The 16628-nt window shown below is 35.6% G+C and overlaps 1 protein-coding gene across 2 annotated transcripts in view; it reads left to right on the top strand.

Moving 5' to 3' along the window:
* The window catches only part of KCNN2 (potassium calcium-activated channel subfamily N member 2), a 75653-nt gene that overhangs the window by 2993 nt on the left and 56032 nt on the right, over positions 1-16628 (top strand). The window lies entirely within an intron of this gene.

Below are 16628 nucleotides of genomic sequence, written 5' to 3'. Positions count from 1 at the left end.
CTTTTTTCAGTGCTTTTTTCAGTGCTTTTTTCAGTGCTTTTTTCAGTACTTTTTTCAGTGCTTTTTTCAGTGCTTTTGCTTTTTCAGATTAGAGATCCCTTGAGCTGAAAACTGAAATGTCAGATTTCAAGGGCAAAGAAGACTTTTGCCCTGATTAATACTAATCAGTTAAAAAAAAAAAAGATAAATTAAGAATTGTATAGTACCCTGCTTCTGTGCAAATGAATTTGTGAAATTTCAATGTGAAATGGTACCATAGTTCCCTACTTAGGGTAATATTAAAGAAGTATTATGTTGCCAGGTTGGATCTTGTTGTGCAGACCTTGCACATGCAAAACTTCTTTTACTGGCTCAGAACTCAGTTTCTCTGCATTAATATCAAAGATATTGAAAGCTGTTTAATGATATTGTACTCAATAAGTAAGTGTTTTGAAGAGAGAGCATATTTATAAACTACAGGAGTACTCATGAAGAGGTCTCTTCATCTGTATAAAAATAAATAAGTAGCACTGCTGAAGTGTGGGAGCCTTCTCTGGTGTATCATCCCACAAGTGGTGCTTCAGGCATCAAGAGCAAAGCTGAAAACAATTCCTCTGTAAATGTTTGAATTAGTCTATGCATTTTCCAGAAACCTTAAATTGAAAATTTTATGGAAGATAACCAAATAGTTGTAGGTCTCTTTAAGCATCAGCTTATACTAAGTAGTTACTCCAAGATTCAATTCATTGCTGGTTTTTTTCAGATAGAGGGTTACATATTTTCATTATCTTAGGAATTAGGTCTCTTAGGGATCAGAAAGAAACTATAATAAAAAACCTGAAGTTGTCATTCCACTTTCTTTTTTTTAACTGACTGTTTTAAAGAACTTCCTCATTTATGCAACTACATGAAAGGAGCTACACAATCATGTGACTTAATCACGATTAATGTAGTTTTCAGTGCTACCTGACTGTATAGAACACAAGTATACCTGCCTGTAAAAGAGCAATGCCCCATGTTTTAGCATGAGAGACACCAAAAACTGCATTACTCATGACAGGGCCTGAAGTGAGCTGCAGCTTCAAGGGGTTCTGTCATTCATATTGAAAATGAAAGGAAGTTCTCTGTTTCAAGGAGCTTGTTAGAAGGAAAGCACATAGTACTTCCCTTAGCTATTAGATGTCTGCTCCGTTTTGAATTTACGCATAGTCTGTTTTTCTGCATACACTTGATTTTTAAAAAATAAGGTGAAGAGTATGTAGAGCAAAAGCTACCTCCATCCGACAGTTGTAAAATTTATGTTACATTTGAGACCTGAAAAAAAGAAGTACCTTAAAAATACTTAGGCTTAGTGACTTATATAATCTTCACCAGGCAAAAGAAAATACTGGGTAAATCTGATAATGTAATGTTTGTTAAATAACCTTTAAAGTTGACTGTTTTCTGGAGGCAGACATGCCTTTAGTTCAAGTAAACACCTTACTATGTGCAGTAGAATGAATGAGGTTTGTAGGATAGAGCCCACAGATGGTTGGTTGAGTCCAGGAGGACTATTTGCACCAGCTATTTGTCAGTCCCATTCCAGTTCAAATATTCCTTTCTGATTATTGTCTTCTGATTATTGTCTGAAACATATTTTAACATTTTTTTGTGGCGTAAATAGGCAGGAATTCATTGAGAGAGGAGAATTTGTTCCATAGAAGAGAAGAAGGTTGCTGTATTTTGCTTGTGGTGTGGTCACTTTCATACTCTGGTAGAAGCAAACCAGCCTAAGCATAAGTAAAGTTTTCTACAAAGCATGAGGCAAAAAAAAATGCTAGGAAGCAAAGAGCTGACACTTTAGTAATTATTACTGATTGCTGGATGAATACAGAGAAACCTCTGGTGACCTAAAATGCTGGTGAGTGGAAATCAGCTTTTTCGTTCTTTTCAATAGTCTGTGACCATGATTTATTGGTAGGGAGATCGAACAACCATGCTGCAAAGATGTCCATGGGCCAGTGCCTAGCAGCATAGCAGGTGGCTTTAGTCTTCCCATTGATACAACGTGGCTTATAAGTTTTGCTTTGAAAGCAGTGAGCTGGTCACTTAAACCAGACTCCAGAGTTTGCCTGTCCCAGACCTGCTGCGCTTTTTAAAGACATTGGCAGGGAAGTTTATAAAGGCTTGCTAATATTCTTCCCAAGCCGACAGTGATATAGCGACGTGAGACAAGTGAGTTTTCTTCGTCACCTTTTCCCGCGGTTGATGTGCGGTGTAGGAGCTGGAGCACTCCCAGTATCCCGGCGGTTTCCGCACCGCCTGTTCAGCACCGCGGACAGCTCCGCGCGGAGCGCCCGGCCCGGGCGGCACATCCGTCCCTTTCCGCCTCTCCTTCAAAACCTGTTCGCTACACAGTTCTGTTTATGGGCTCTCTGGAACTTACAGGGCTCTGCATCTGGCCGACCACAGTCTCCAGAAGGGTAGTAGCTGCGGTTTTTAGACAACTGTCGGAATGTTGCATAGTCTTGTAAAATACCGTAAATGTTAAAATATTTTTATCAAATAGGTTTTCAGTGATGGCAGTGTACTAAATTATTCTGTACAGCTATAAGAATTTAATAAATATAAGTTAGTGTTAAGAATACAATAGAAGTCAGATGAAACCAGTTGGGTTCAAGGGCTAATTCATAGCTTACCTTACTGTTTCCAGAAGAGAGCATAAAAATTACAAACAAGTTTGCTTCACATCCTTCCCCCTTCTAGAAAAAAAATCCTAATGAGCAACAGCAACAGAGCTGAAATTCAAGATAGTGACAACCCCAAAATGTGTGTTCTCTTTTTGTTACGTTGTTGTCATGCCTATAATACTGTTAAAAACATCACCCTTGAAAGGTAATGAAATATGCATTGCTCTCTCTCCAAGCTTGTGTGGTTGTTGATTCAGTTCTTCAGAGGAAGTGCTTTGTGTTTGAAAGATCAATGGGAAAAATGTAATTATCCTAATGAAAAATGATCATTATCCTAGCCTAGAACAGGTATTTCTCTGACTGTTGCTCCAGTTGAGAGTTTGAAGAGGTGAAGGAGAGAAGAGCTAAAAAGACAACATGATCCAATTATCATAATAATTTTTGATGTATAAATTATCCAATTAATGTATAAACAGTTTGTTACTTAATAATATTTTGCATAATTAAAGCAGAGGCAGAAGGTAACATAATTAAAATTGTAAAATCTGTAGAACTTACTGTTCCATTCCACATTTCTCTAGTGCAATATGCTGTTAGATCCATAAATAAAATTGAATTTAAGAAAGTTTTGGGTGGCAGTTCACATGGTAAAGCTACAGTTTTTCTACTTTTATTAAAAAATGGACATCTTTGCCTGTCTCTAGTACTGCTGGAGGTAGAAAAGCTTTTTAACCACGTACCCCTGAAGTTCCACTGGCGCTTTCTTGTATTACTCAGAGCAAAAGATTAAAATCAAAATTCTGCGAGATTGCCAGTAGGAGGTCTTTAATGTCTTTTGCTGAGCATTCCACCTAATAGTTATTGAGAGATGGTGGTCAGTGGAAGAAAATATCTGGAACACTTCTCTTTTAATGCTGGGTTGCTTAGTGTATCCCTTGTGTAAATAAATATACTGCCTGTCCTGAATAATAGTAACCTGAGTAATGCTAACCTGTACTCTCTTGGACAGCATCTGAGCCTCTTTTCCTTCTCCCTAATGCAGATATTGTCACTCGTGCAGAACCATGATAGTTGTTGCTATTTGTTAGAAGTGAATAGAAATCAATAGAACTTTTTTTTTTAATGTCAGTTGGAATTTTTAACCAATTCTAAAATGTATTGCTAGTTCAAACTTAGGTGGAATTCCTGTGGAAAGTCTTGCAGACTCTAAGGTTAAGCTATTGCTTTCACAGCAGAACCTCCCAGGGCTCCAGGGAGAGAGCCCCTTCAATCCCTAGATGATTCTGAACTGGTGGGAAAACGTGCTACTGATAGGTTTGGACACTTCCAGTCTTCATTACCTTTATAAAAAGTTATCACAACTGAGAGCCCAAATGTCTTTCTGAAGAATCAGTCGTCTTCTCCCTGTGCCTGAAAACTTAGAAAAATGGAACAGGCAGTATCAGGTAACAGCTAAGAATGGTAATAAATACGTATCTTGACCTGTTTGTTGTGCAGATAATCCCATAATGCATGATGGTATTAAACACTGTTTTCAGGATCTTCATTATCTTAGTAGTGTCAGTGGAAAGTTTTGCAGTAAAAATTTTGCACTCATGAACCAAAGTTAAGCTCCCTTACAGTTTCTTTTCATAACAAGTTATGGATATTCTGCATCTCATTAGCTGTCTTGCTGGCAGTCTGTTGACTTTTACATTTGCTTAGGTATGGTGAAGCACCAGAGATTGCTCACACAGGCTATAGATCTTCTGCTGCAGAAATGAATGAGTTAGAGCACAGAGAGCAAGTCTGGTGAAAAACTGGTGAAAATCAAGAAATAAACCTTAAGTGGTGTTTATCCTCATCTGCAGTCTTTTGAGAATTAGTGATTATTTTTTTTCTATTTATTTTAATTGGTATTGGATCAGGCAACAGCAGAACTCATTGCATAGCAGTTGATCCAGGATACAATAACTTTATGTACAGACTCAAAAATTCTCTTCTACCAATCAGGCTTACATTTCATGTATGTCGTGCTCAGCAGAAAATCATATAGGAATCCAAGGACACCATGTTTATCAAATTAACACCATATCTGTCAAATTAACACTTTAGAGTGTTTTTGTGGAAATGCTTAGTTTTAATTCTGTTCAGTACATTTTTCAGTTTCAGTACAGTAGATCCTGTTGATGTAGATAAAGTTACAGCTGCCCAGTGTTTCTGAGATGTAGCGTTTTAATGCATATGGCATGGAAGAGAGGCTGGAAAATCCTTTAATAGTGATCAACCTCAGAAGGGGCATTAAAGTTACATGTGCATTTTGCCTCCATTTCCAACAGGCTTCATTAGAATGTAGGAGGAGGTGTTACACTGAGTGACTGGCCTGGCCATACCTAGCATTATCTATTCATATCTGGCATGGTTCTGAGCAATTTTTTATGAGACTGTTGGGAGTTTATCAAGACATAGTAGTGCATTATGAAGTGTGAGGTATGTTATTGCCCATATTAGAGGAGAGAGAACATTTGTAACCAGAGGTAAGATTCTGGGTTTGTATAAATTGTGTAGCTTAGGTGAAAGCAAAAGATACTGCTGTATACAATCTTGGAGGCATTCTGCATGCCCATCTTACTGTGAAAGCGTTGTCCATGCCAGATCTTTCAACTGTGAGGCCTTCAGATTAGAAAATTCTATCAGGTACTTGACTGCAGTTTTGTTTTGCCTGAGTTCTAAGTGAAAGTGTGCCAAAACTGACAAGTGTAAATTAATGCTTTTTGATTCTGGTTCTGGTTTGTATATGATCTACTAAATGAAGTATCTTGGGCTTTGAGTTTGATTTGAGACATACTTCTCATATGTTTTGAGCAAAGATCAGAACAGGAATGGCTGCTGTTTAAGACTTGGGAGAATTAAAAAACTGTGTGGAAGCTTCTATGGAACTTCAATCAATCGTTTTCCCCCTTGATGATGAAAGTGTTGTTGTTACACTCCCTTACTAGAGGATGAAATACTACTCTGAGCCTATGAAGCTCCTTTTAAAATATGAATTGTCCATAAAAGAAGAATCTGTAATTGATCTTGTAATTAGCTTTCAGGTAAGCTGGATGTATTGGTCACTATAAAAAGTTTCCACAGCTCTGTTGTATGGAAAAGAGAAAAGTTACACATCATGAGAACACACACAAACAGAATTTAATATACCTTTTTTCATGCGTGGGGTTTTTTATTTGTTTGTTTAATAACATAAACTATGTTACATTGAAAAACATGAATGGAAAAACTTCCATTCAAAAAATATATGAGAAATACCTGTGTCTCAGCATATTTTTGATTAGGTTGTGTAAAATTACTTTGTCCCATTATTTTACTGAAAGCCACATTAAGAAATTTCTTCTTATGTCTGTCAAAAGGTCAGGAGAGACTGTCATGAGAACATGCTTTACAGCTCAGAAATAATTCTTTTGTAAACGGAGTGGTGAAACAGGAACATTTTATACTTTAAAAGGATTTATGTGAACCCAGGCTTTTGCAAACTGAATTGTTCAGTTAATATCATACATAAATATTTTCTTAGTTGCAGGGTGTCACATATTTGTAACTTGATTCATTCAATTTTTCCTCTTGAACAGTTTGTGCAAATGTGCTTTTCCATCTGTGTGAAAACAGTCCTTAATAAACATTGTTTTGTGTTGGCATTTTAAATGCTAAAGGGTGTGAATATTAGATACTTTGTGTAGGAGCGAAGAGAAGTGAGTTCAGAAAAGCAATGTGTGCATCTTCTAAGGTGTTTCTTTATCTTTCATTTTGGTGGAGGCTGACAGATCTTTTGGAAGTAGATTCTTTTAGAGGAAATACTAAACCTTTTCATGACAAATGGAAACATCTCTGTTAATGCTATGTAAAGTAAAGCCAAAGGGTAAGCATCAAATAACTTTATATTTTAAAGTCACTGCTCTTAATCTTTTTAAGGGTAGTGTGCTCTGGCATTTGGGTTTTTGTTTTGGGTTTTTTTTTCTGTAAAGAAACATATTAAAACAAAGACATTTTGTGTCCAAATGGCAGCTTCTAAATTTCTGTGCATGCTAATATTGTGCAGCTTTCCAGATGAATAGGATAGAGCTGGGTTCTGTGTTATGTAGCTGACCAACAGCTATATATTGGATACACTGTTTATTGACTTCTAATTGAACACAGTCACGAAGTTCCTGAAGGCTGCAGGAGCCATCAAGGTCAGAAGTAGAGAGTTAAAAGACTGTACATATGTGACTCTTAAGTATAATTTGTATATATATGTATATATATATATATATGTAGATATATATATAGATGTATGCTTGTAAAAGAGCATATTTGAAATAAAAAATAATTGAAAAGTAAATATACATGAGCTCATATCCATAGATTTTATTGCCAGCTGTGGATAAAGAGCTTCCTGAACTTTCTTATCTGTATTCTGCAATAAATATTGTTCCTGATAGTATTTCAGAATGTAGCTGTGTATCTTCCGTAAGCAGTTATGTATCAGTTCTGTGGTTTGATGGGTAGATGTAAGATAGCCTGAAAAAAGGAAATGATTCTACAACAAATATTTATATTCTAGTTTTCATTGTCAAAGGGAATTACCTGGACAAGTCCTCACATTTTTTCTGTCACTTAAATGATATTTTTACAAAAGGGAACACTGAGACCAAGAGTTCAAATGCTGTGGGATGGCTTTGTAACTAGATTTGAAGCTTAGGCTTGCCTGTCTTCTAGTCTTATGTTCAGAACAGTCATTTGTCATGTAAATAAGACACTGTAATTGCCATCCAGCTATGCCTATAACTTTCAAGAATTATATGCCTGCTTTAGCGGATGTTCCAAAAATTGCAATGTAAAATGAATGCAGTGCTCTAGAAAGTGTTCTAATGAGATACTATTGGAAATCTTTATGAAGCCTTTTATCCCTATTAAAGTTGTTTATTCCAGCTTTCATAGCTCTGCAGCTTCTGTAGGGGCAGGTGTATAGAGACATTCCCACCTACCCTACCCGTGACCTCTCATGGTAGTGACTTTCACTAGAGTAATACATTATGAAGCACTTTTTCATATTCAGTCATTTAACAAAACTGAGATCCATTCTAGGTAATGACTAATATTTCTTGTTTTGTGAAGGTTGTTATGCTTTTAAGAATATGCTCTGTTGCAGCCAGAGAATGAGGCATGTCTTTAAAAATGAAAATAGCATAGTAACTTTGATTCAATCTGCACCATTACATCAAGAAAATCCACATACATAGAACTCTGATTTCAGTCTGGGAACCTGGAGAAATACTGAATGTCCAAGTGTGGCTAGACAGCATAAAATAAATTATCTCCTACCTAAACAAATAATAAAAATTACTAGAAATAATGATTCCCAAGCATTCACTGATAACATCTAAGTTTAATAAAGGATTCATCAAAATTGTTCTTACTTTTCTGATACAATAGTAATTATCATTTTTATACCAGTCATACACAATTGAGCTGTATTTTGACTTCAGAAAAGGATCTGTATTTGTGAGTATCTAAATTAGTGGGATTTTTAGACCATTTCAATTTAGAGCATCCTTATTATATGTTAAGAATTTGATCCTCAACACCCTTATTAATTAAATATTTTGTCAGGAAGACTTGAAAGCTCTTGAACAGAGATTTATTTATGAATAAGCCAAGGATGCTCTTAACCCACTTTCCCTTTACCCATTGAACTACTCTCTCCAGTAGCCATAAAATTCAGTTTTGGCCATGCAGCTACTACACCCAGATTGTAGTGAGTTCCTTTTATTGTAGATTCCTTTGTAGTATACTACCCATGAGCTGTGCTTGGGTTCTGCATAATGAATGGGCTGATACAACAGCAATTCTTGTCCAAATTAGAGTGTAGCTGTAAAGGTACCCTGTGGCAGCTGCTCCAGAGCATAATCCTTATCTGAGTGGTATCAAGGGTAAATGGCTTCACACTAAGCTCACCTGCTTATTTTGTCCTCATTCAGGTTTAGACTTCATGGTAAAAGCCAATAATTTGCATTCTGTTGTGATTTTCACATTATGATAGTTTAGAATAACTAGATCTTTATGTGGTAAGATAGGACAAGTGCTGAATCCGATGTATTGCCAGTTCAGTTTCAATATAGTTTCAAGACAGTTTAATGGCAAAATATGTAAAAAAGATATTGATAGAAGACTACCCGTGGCTAGTCTGACTTTCAGATTTGGTTGTCAGATAGGAAAATGTTTGGTTCTCAATCTTTATGTGCAACCATATATGAGTAGACATTTGTCTACCTCCCACAACAGACTGGGATGCAATGGAACAATTTAGCAGTGTGGTTGTCAGCTAGCAGACCATTCTTTTCCCTTATCATTTGGCACTTGGAAAGAAAATAAAAAAGATAGATTCTTTTATATCAAGCCTGTGATCAGAGATGTCATCTCATCCAAAATTAATAATTCTTGTGTTTCACCAGTGACTTGTCTATGTATGTTGTGGCCGATAGCATCCTGTGTTAACTGCTGGACATCAGAATTTTTACTGCTGTGGTCTGTCCTACTGAGCATGAGGGTTGTAAAAATAAAGCTTTCTAAAACATTTTGAATAGCAATTTTATGTTTAAATTGTGGATAATAAGGGGGTTGACAGCAATCAGTGCAAACTTGTTTCATGTATCTAGTTTTCAGACATCTTAAAAAACCCAATAGCTTTAAGGATGGAGCATCTTTTACCTGATAGCTGCTGTAAACTCAACAGATTTGACGAAGCTGTAATATTCAAATAATTAATGGGCAGCAAAAAGAACTTTGTGTGCTAAGACGTATGCTAAGATTTTTTATTTTCCTGAGGAAGCAGCTGCAGTCATAATTAGTAGTGATCAATTAAAACCATATTTAACCTATAAAGAAATACAGGTAAACACCTGTAAATATACTCATGCCTATGTTCATTAACCTGATGTTGAAAGCTACCCTTTTTAAAGATACTTTAACTTAATCTTTGAAGGAGTTTTTATCTGCTATATGGTTTAGCCAGAAGCCCACTTTAGGCCTTCATTAATAAAAGGCTGCTTTGTTGCTGCTCCCTCACAATTTTACTTGTGAGGATGAATTACAGAGGCATTTCTTGCAGGAATCATAGAATCATTTAGGTTGAATAAGATCGAGTGCCTCAAAACACTTGGCTTTATTGCATGACTATGTTTATCAGGATTTTTAAATACACAAGTACTTCTAACTCCATTCCACTTTTCCTTCTGCACAATATACTTTCCCTTATTTAAGTGGTCATGCTCTAGGACAACAAATACTTAGGTTTTTGTATTTATGTATTGTTATGAACATACACTTAAATGAAGTTCCTGATTAAACTGTTTCTGACACAGTAAGAACACTTTACAGGGATTTTATAATTCCTGTGGTGCTGATGTGTACTCACCGATTGTCATTCAAATAAAAATGTAATCGGTTTATAAAAAATATCAAAGTTACTGAAGTATTCCTGAAGTATACTTGAAGTATTTATGTCACAAGTAAACACTAAAGTAGAAACTGAGAAGACAGATTCTTGTGTATGTGATGTTTTGGTACCAGTCATTCCTTAAAAACAGGTTCCTTAGTTTAGAGTTACTGTTGTACTCCTTTGGTAGAATGAATGAGCTAACTCATCTTATCTAGCCTCACATTCAATGTTTCTTCCTTTAACTTCTGTTTCCCTTGCAAAAATATTGCCAATTCTTCAGAAAATACATCCTTCTTTTTAATTGGTTCCAGTGTTCTTAGGAGTAATGAAACTGAGCATCCCTGAAGAGAGTGAGAGGTTTCTCATAGTGGCAGATGGCAGCTGTTTTGAGAGCTGGTGTTTCTTTGTGCAGTGATCTGTAGAACAAATTATTTTTAGTACTGAATGAAGAAAAACAAATCCTAAAGGAAGAATTGTGAAATAATTATTTAAAATTAATAGTATAAATATATTGGAATGTAGATGCTTCTCCCCAGCGAATTTTGTTTCTGCAAGAAGAATACAGTATCAGAATTACTTTATTTCTGAGGTACTTGTAATGGAGAAAAACATAACACAGACCACTATGTTTCTTAGTAAATACATTCTAAACATTAGTTCTGTGAAATAGTGGTTATTTTATAGGCAGATGTGCTATATTCTTTATATATGAAGTTTTGGTACTGCTGCTTCAGTGCAAAACTAAAATCATCCCTTATTTTGAAATCAGTGTTTTCATCCTCATGCTACCATGTTCAGTGTAGTAGTTGAAGCAGACCTAAAAGACTAGAAGAAATTTTTGAAGAGTTTTTTGCTGTTGTTGTTAGAGATTATTGTATTAGCATGGTTGTTTTTCCAGTGTGGTCATTTGTTTATATCTGTGAAAGTGGACCTAAGGAAAGCATTTACTATTTCTTTGCAACCTTCCCCTTTAGGTGTAATAAATAGTTAATGTTCTGGTGCACTCTTTTAGCAGGGAAAGTGAGCCAGATCAGGCCAGCAGAAGCAGAGGGTAGTGTGGGTTGGCAGCTGGTGGAAGCTGAACTCTCTGACAAGTTGTGGTGTGGTTAGGTTACATGCTGAAATGTTTCCTGGGGGCTGGCTATATCCCAATAACCTTGCTCAGTCCTTAGGTTCTTGCAGGGGTGTGTGGAGAGAGAAGGGGGGGCAGGGGAGAGTAGGGAAAGCTGATATTGAAAACTAGGTATCTTTTCCATCCCATGGTCAATTGTAAGAAGTGCTCTTGTGGGTTGCTCTGGGTCACTCAGTGTATTCTTTAGTAACTGTATCTGTTATGTAGTAACATATATATTCTTTTTATTTTCTTTGTTATTTCTACTCTACTTTTTAAATGACAGAATAATAAATAGTATGAAAAAGATGAATGCTATTTTAGTGAAGTGGTCCTATTTTCCCAGTTTGTATGTTTATGCAGGAGAACTATCTGAAATCACAGAATCAGAGAATCACAGAATAGTTAGGTTTGGAAGACACCTCTGGAGATTCCCCTGCCAAGACAGGGTCACCTGGAGCATGTGAGACAGGGACATGTTCAGGTGGGTTTTGAATGTCTCCAGGGAGGGAGACTCCTAGGCAGCTTATTCCAGTGCTCTACCACCCCCAATGTAAAGTAATTCTTCCTCATGTTGAGGTGGAACTTGCTGTGTTTTAGTTTATGGCTAGTTTTTGTTCCTTCTCTGTTATTCTTCTTGCACTTAAGTTACATTCAGAGCTTTAATCAGTCATGTTGCTTCTGTGTCTGACTGGAGAACATTGTTGACTGTCAATCCCAGGCACAAAACGTTTGGGAACTGCTGATGCTGGATGGAAGCCTTCTATGTGTGGTAATTTAAAGAGTTTATTCTCATTGTATTTTAAGCAGCTGGAGTGGGTAGGATCTGGTATAATGAAATAGCTGTTAAATTAAGAGTATTTTAAAAATTAAGAAATATCTTTCATAGAAATTGACTGAGTAGAAACTCCTGATCCAGTCAGTTTAACTGAGTTGCTTACTGGTTATTCTGCTGAATATCTCAAATGAATATAATAACCCCAAGTGGTGGACTTTTATTTATGGAGCTCCGATTTGTTTAAAGGTTCATAAAAATTCCTGTAACTATCTCTCTGTTGATTACCGATCTGAGGAAGCTCAGCTGTGGTTATTCAAGCAGGAGTCCAAAATGAATTGTACTAGGAGATCATCTTGTGAAATACTTTTTTAATAATGAAAGTGAAAAAAAAATGGTTTTATATTAATTTTGTTTACAATCCACTCTATTAGTAATACTGAGCTCATTATCTAATTACTTTGACTTTTTTTTTAATATAAACTTGTGATGATTTCCTAGTTCAATACATAATTATCTCAGGAGGTTCTTCTCCATAGCATTTGCAAACAAGTCCTGATATGTTGGAATGTCTTTTTCTTTTTCCCCCTTTCTAGTCCTTGGATTTCAGTTCTTAGTACTATTACTGGCATAGAAAGTTAATGGCATTTTCAGGAGCATCTCACCTTCTTTATGTCCCTGGAGCACATATATATACATGGACAGACCTATATGAAATGAAATTACGTACGTCCCAGCAATTGCTGAGTACTATAATGGTCTTTTGACATAGTAGGCTGTCAGGGGTGTAAGCTCAAAGCCTGTAGTTGTTTGAGATGAAGAGCAGAGCTGAAAATCTGGCCAGTGCCATTTAAGAATATTGAGGGATGCTTCTGAGTACCTTTAGAGAGAAAAAGCTATAGAAAAAAATACTGTCAGTATGTGGTTTAAACCAGAAGGGAAGTAGGGGTAGGCAGAATTTAACTGTGTGGGCTCATGCAGATTTTAACCCTGTGTTAGTTTATTTGATCATAAATTCTTTTCTTTCTAAAAGGTCTCCATTTTTCTATAATTTTCTGAGGGACAGAGACAGACAAACCTGTTAAGAGCATTGTTTAACACATATATGTTTTTTGAAATGGTTAAGGTTATGTGTGACTTGTCAGAGTAACCAAGATGTGTAGTTCAAATGTATTTTAATGTGAAGGTTTTGGTAATGCACTTCTGAAAATACAGTTCACAAAGACTATAAATGTTCTGAGCCTCTTTTACATATCCCTTCCTGAGATGGCATTGTTTAAATGTAGTATTTGAGACAAGTATTTTGAGCCTTTTTAGCCACCATAACACATTAACATGAAGTTTGCTTTACATGCATTGATGTACACAGTGTTTATAGCAAAATATTAATAATTCTGAAAAACTGATTTTGCAAAGAGATGCAAATTTAAATAAATATACTATGCAAATAATAATTGAAACTACAAGACTTTTGCAATCTGCTGTTTAAATTGGCATGTTTATAGTCGGAAGGGGTATATGTGTTTGTATACTAGTTTACCTGTATAAGTAGTAGAGCAGTCTAGCTTCCTCATTTGAATGAATTAAGCGTATTTCATTCAATAGATAGGTATATCCACAAGTTCTTGTTGATCAATTTCTAGTGACCTACTAGAAAGTTTGACTTCAACTCTAGATGTGAGAAACATTCTGGCAAATACAAGGTAGCTAATCCCTCATGTAATTTTGTGAACAAAGATATTGTTTACCTTCTGGGTTTTGTGTGTAGAGGGCATTTGCTGCCTCATGACTTTACATATGTATTAAACCCACTAACATCTGTGCTTTGTGGCATTGTATTCAGGATGAGGAGTACAGCAGCTGCCAGGAATTCCTGCAGGCTCTCCAAGGTCAAGCACAGGCCTTTAGGTAATTTGCAGACCATTGGATTAAGTGCCTTCTGATAATGTAAGAAGGTAATTTTCATCCTCTAGTTAGAGGCAACTGTGCTAAAGGCCTGAGATATCAATCTCCCATCACGGTATGGTTTTAAATAATTCTTACTTAATGGGGTGTTTTGGGACGATGACTTGGCTATTTGGATTAGGAAGACAAAAGCAGTATCTTCCTCCTCCCTGAGTACCATAATGGCTTTCTTTTAGTTGTGTAAATGATATTTTGGGCACTCCAAACTATAGAAAAATGCTCAGAAGTTTTGGTAAGTCAGCAGCCCCAGAGGCTATATTTTGCTACTCTAAATTGTAGTCCCATCAGTTCTTTTATAAAGTTTAAGTGACTCCAGTATTTGACAATTTTAAATTTTGATTCTTAAATTAAACAATTGCAACAATTTCCTTGTAAGTAACATTGATTCCATTTCTCCAAGGAATGCTTCCAGGACTACAGCTGATGCTGCTTTATCACTTTGTTGCTTCCTTTTTACTCCTGTACTAATGTAACCCCACAGTATTAGACCAGGGTAGCACTACAGTTTTCAAACTTATTGTTTTACCTATAAAGGCTTTTTTAAAACAGACAGGTTTCCTTGTTCTTTGCATTCATTAACAACCTGTGGTAGCATGCTATGAAAGTTTTTATTTACTAATGATTTAGAAAATTAACTTCTTTTATTTCTGGTCTTCATGGAGTCTGATCTAATTTGTCATTGAGTTCAATCTGTATACTTTGGATATGTTTCTCTTTTTTTCCTATGGTATTACATGAAAGGTACACATACCATGAAAATATCTATGATATTATATTTATTTTATGCTTTTAATGTGTGGGATTACAAATACCAAGTTTATTTGAAGTTAAAGATTGATTCTATATCTTATATTTACATACAATATGCATACATTACATGCATATATGCATACATATATTACATGCATACATTACATGCATACATTACATAATTCCAAGTGAAAATAACTTTAGAATTTTTCATACAGAGTGCAGACTAAGTAAAGGTATATGAGAGTTCTGTATTTGAAAAACCTTGCAGTACACTGATGAAGTACTTGAATTAGATTTTAACACTGAATAATTACACGAAATTTGAAAGCTATGAATTGGCATAAGATCTTTAACCTTGACTGGAGTTTGTCCTTCTCTGTGCAGGACTCAAATGTACAGGAAAAGTTGTCTCACTCTTTTATTATGTTCTCTTTTTCTTGCTAGCATCGTACTCAATTCAAATGGGGAGTAGTATCTTGAAATTAATGCATGGTTATTATAACAGGATTAACTGAAAGCATCTAAGACTGTGTGTAAATAACCTTTAAATTGTGCTGTTCAGCTGTCCTTTCTCGTTTCCATTCATTTATGTTCCTCACTTTCCAAACTAGAAGTACCTAGCCAAGCACACAGGCACACACAAATACCTCTGTATCTTCAAAATTAAAAGGGAAACTTGCATTTAGAAGATTGGATAATTGAAAGTATATAAAATGGACATGAAATCCTTTACTAATTTCTTTGTCATTTTCTTATGTCTGAACTTAATAGTTATTCAGAGTGTGTGTTAGAGGCCCATACATGTTCTAGAATTTTTGATATCCATCGTAGTTTGAACTTAGATGCAAAGAATTGTAAGGAAATCTACCTCATAAATGTGATTTTGAAATATTAATATTTTCATGGAATAGAAATTTTTGTACTGGATCTGTGGTCCTTTGTTATTTCTGGTATTTTCTGCCTTTCATGTTTTCACCTCCTAAATCTCATTATATGACAGCTGAAGATACAATCACTTTAAAATACTATTTTCCTTAGGAGAAATTGGCTCAGCTAAGGTCAAGGGAGGTTGATAAAGATCTTCTGTGTCTGTAAGCATAACCTCTTCCACTGAGCACTATGGAGAAACTTCTTTCTCTGTAGCGTGTTGGGTTTCCTTCTGCTGACAGGTGAATGTGTTATCAAGTATATATTCCATAATGACATCTCAAAGTTTTTAAAAAACTGAGTGATAAAATAACATTTTCTTCTGTGAAAATTGTAAGATCAAATTTTAATGCCTGTGTTTAACTCAACATTCTTCTATTCTCATCTTTTAAACTAAACCAGTACCGAAGGTATCATTTTTCTTGAATTGACTTTCTGCATATAGAATTCTTTTTTAAATCTGTGAAGATGGTAAGTAAAAAGGGAGGAGAAAAGACCATCGCCTTTTTCAGCAGATTTTAAAACTTTTTAACTCTACCAGTTTGACATGTATTTGATATGTATCTTAGAATTTAAATATTTAAATCTGTTGTTAATTTATTCTTTTCTCTGGAAACCCACACGGCATTTGAGACATTTGATATTATCTCTCTTTTTCAGTCAAGCTGGTTTCAGTCAATCTGTATTCTGGGTGTTCTAAATACTTGGATCTCTTTGTAACTGATGTAGCACTTCTGTGATCTGACTGACAGAAGTTATGGGCTAATTACAGGAATCAAATGCACTGGAGCCTTACAGTACTTTGAAAGTTTGACCTTAATACCAAATAGTGCATTTGCTAAGTGTAAACCAGCAGTGTTTTGGTAAGACAGACAAACATACATACATAAATCGGCCTTCCAGTGTCAGTTCATGTATCTAGTATGTGAAGTTTGTGGAGAGACCAGAGGTGAAAGAAAGTATATGTGCTCACGTTGAATACATTGAATGTGT

The sequence above is a fragment of the Corapipo altera genome, unplaced genomic scaffold (genome assembly GCF_003945725.1).
Source record: "Corapipo altera isolate COAL_440 unplaced genomic scaffold, ASM394572v1 61286, whole genome shotgun sequence".
Taxonomy (NCBI): Eukaryota; Metazoa; Chordata; class Aves; order Passeriformes; family Pipridae; genus Corapipo; species Corapipo altera.
The sequence above is the reverse complement of the archived record's forward strand: the minus strand, read 5'-3'. Positions and strand labels throughout refer to the sequence as shown.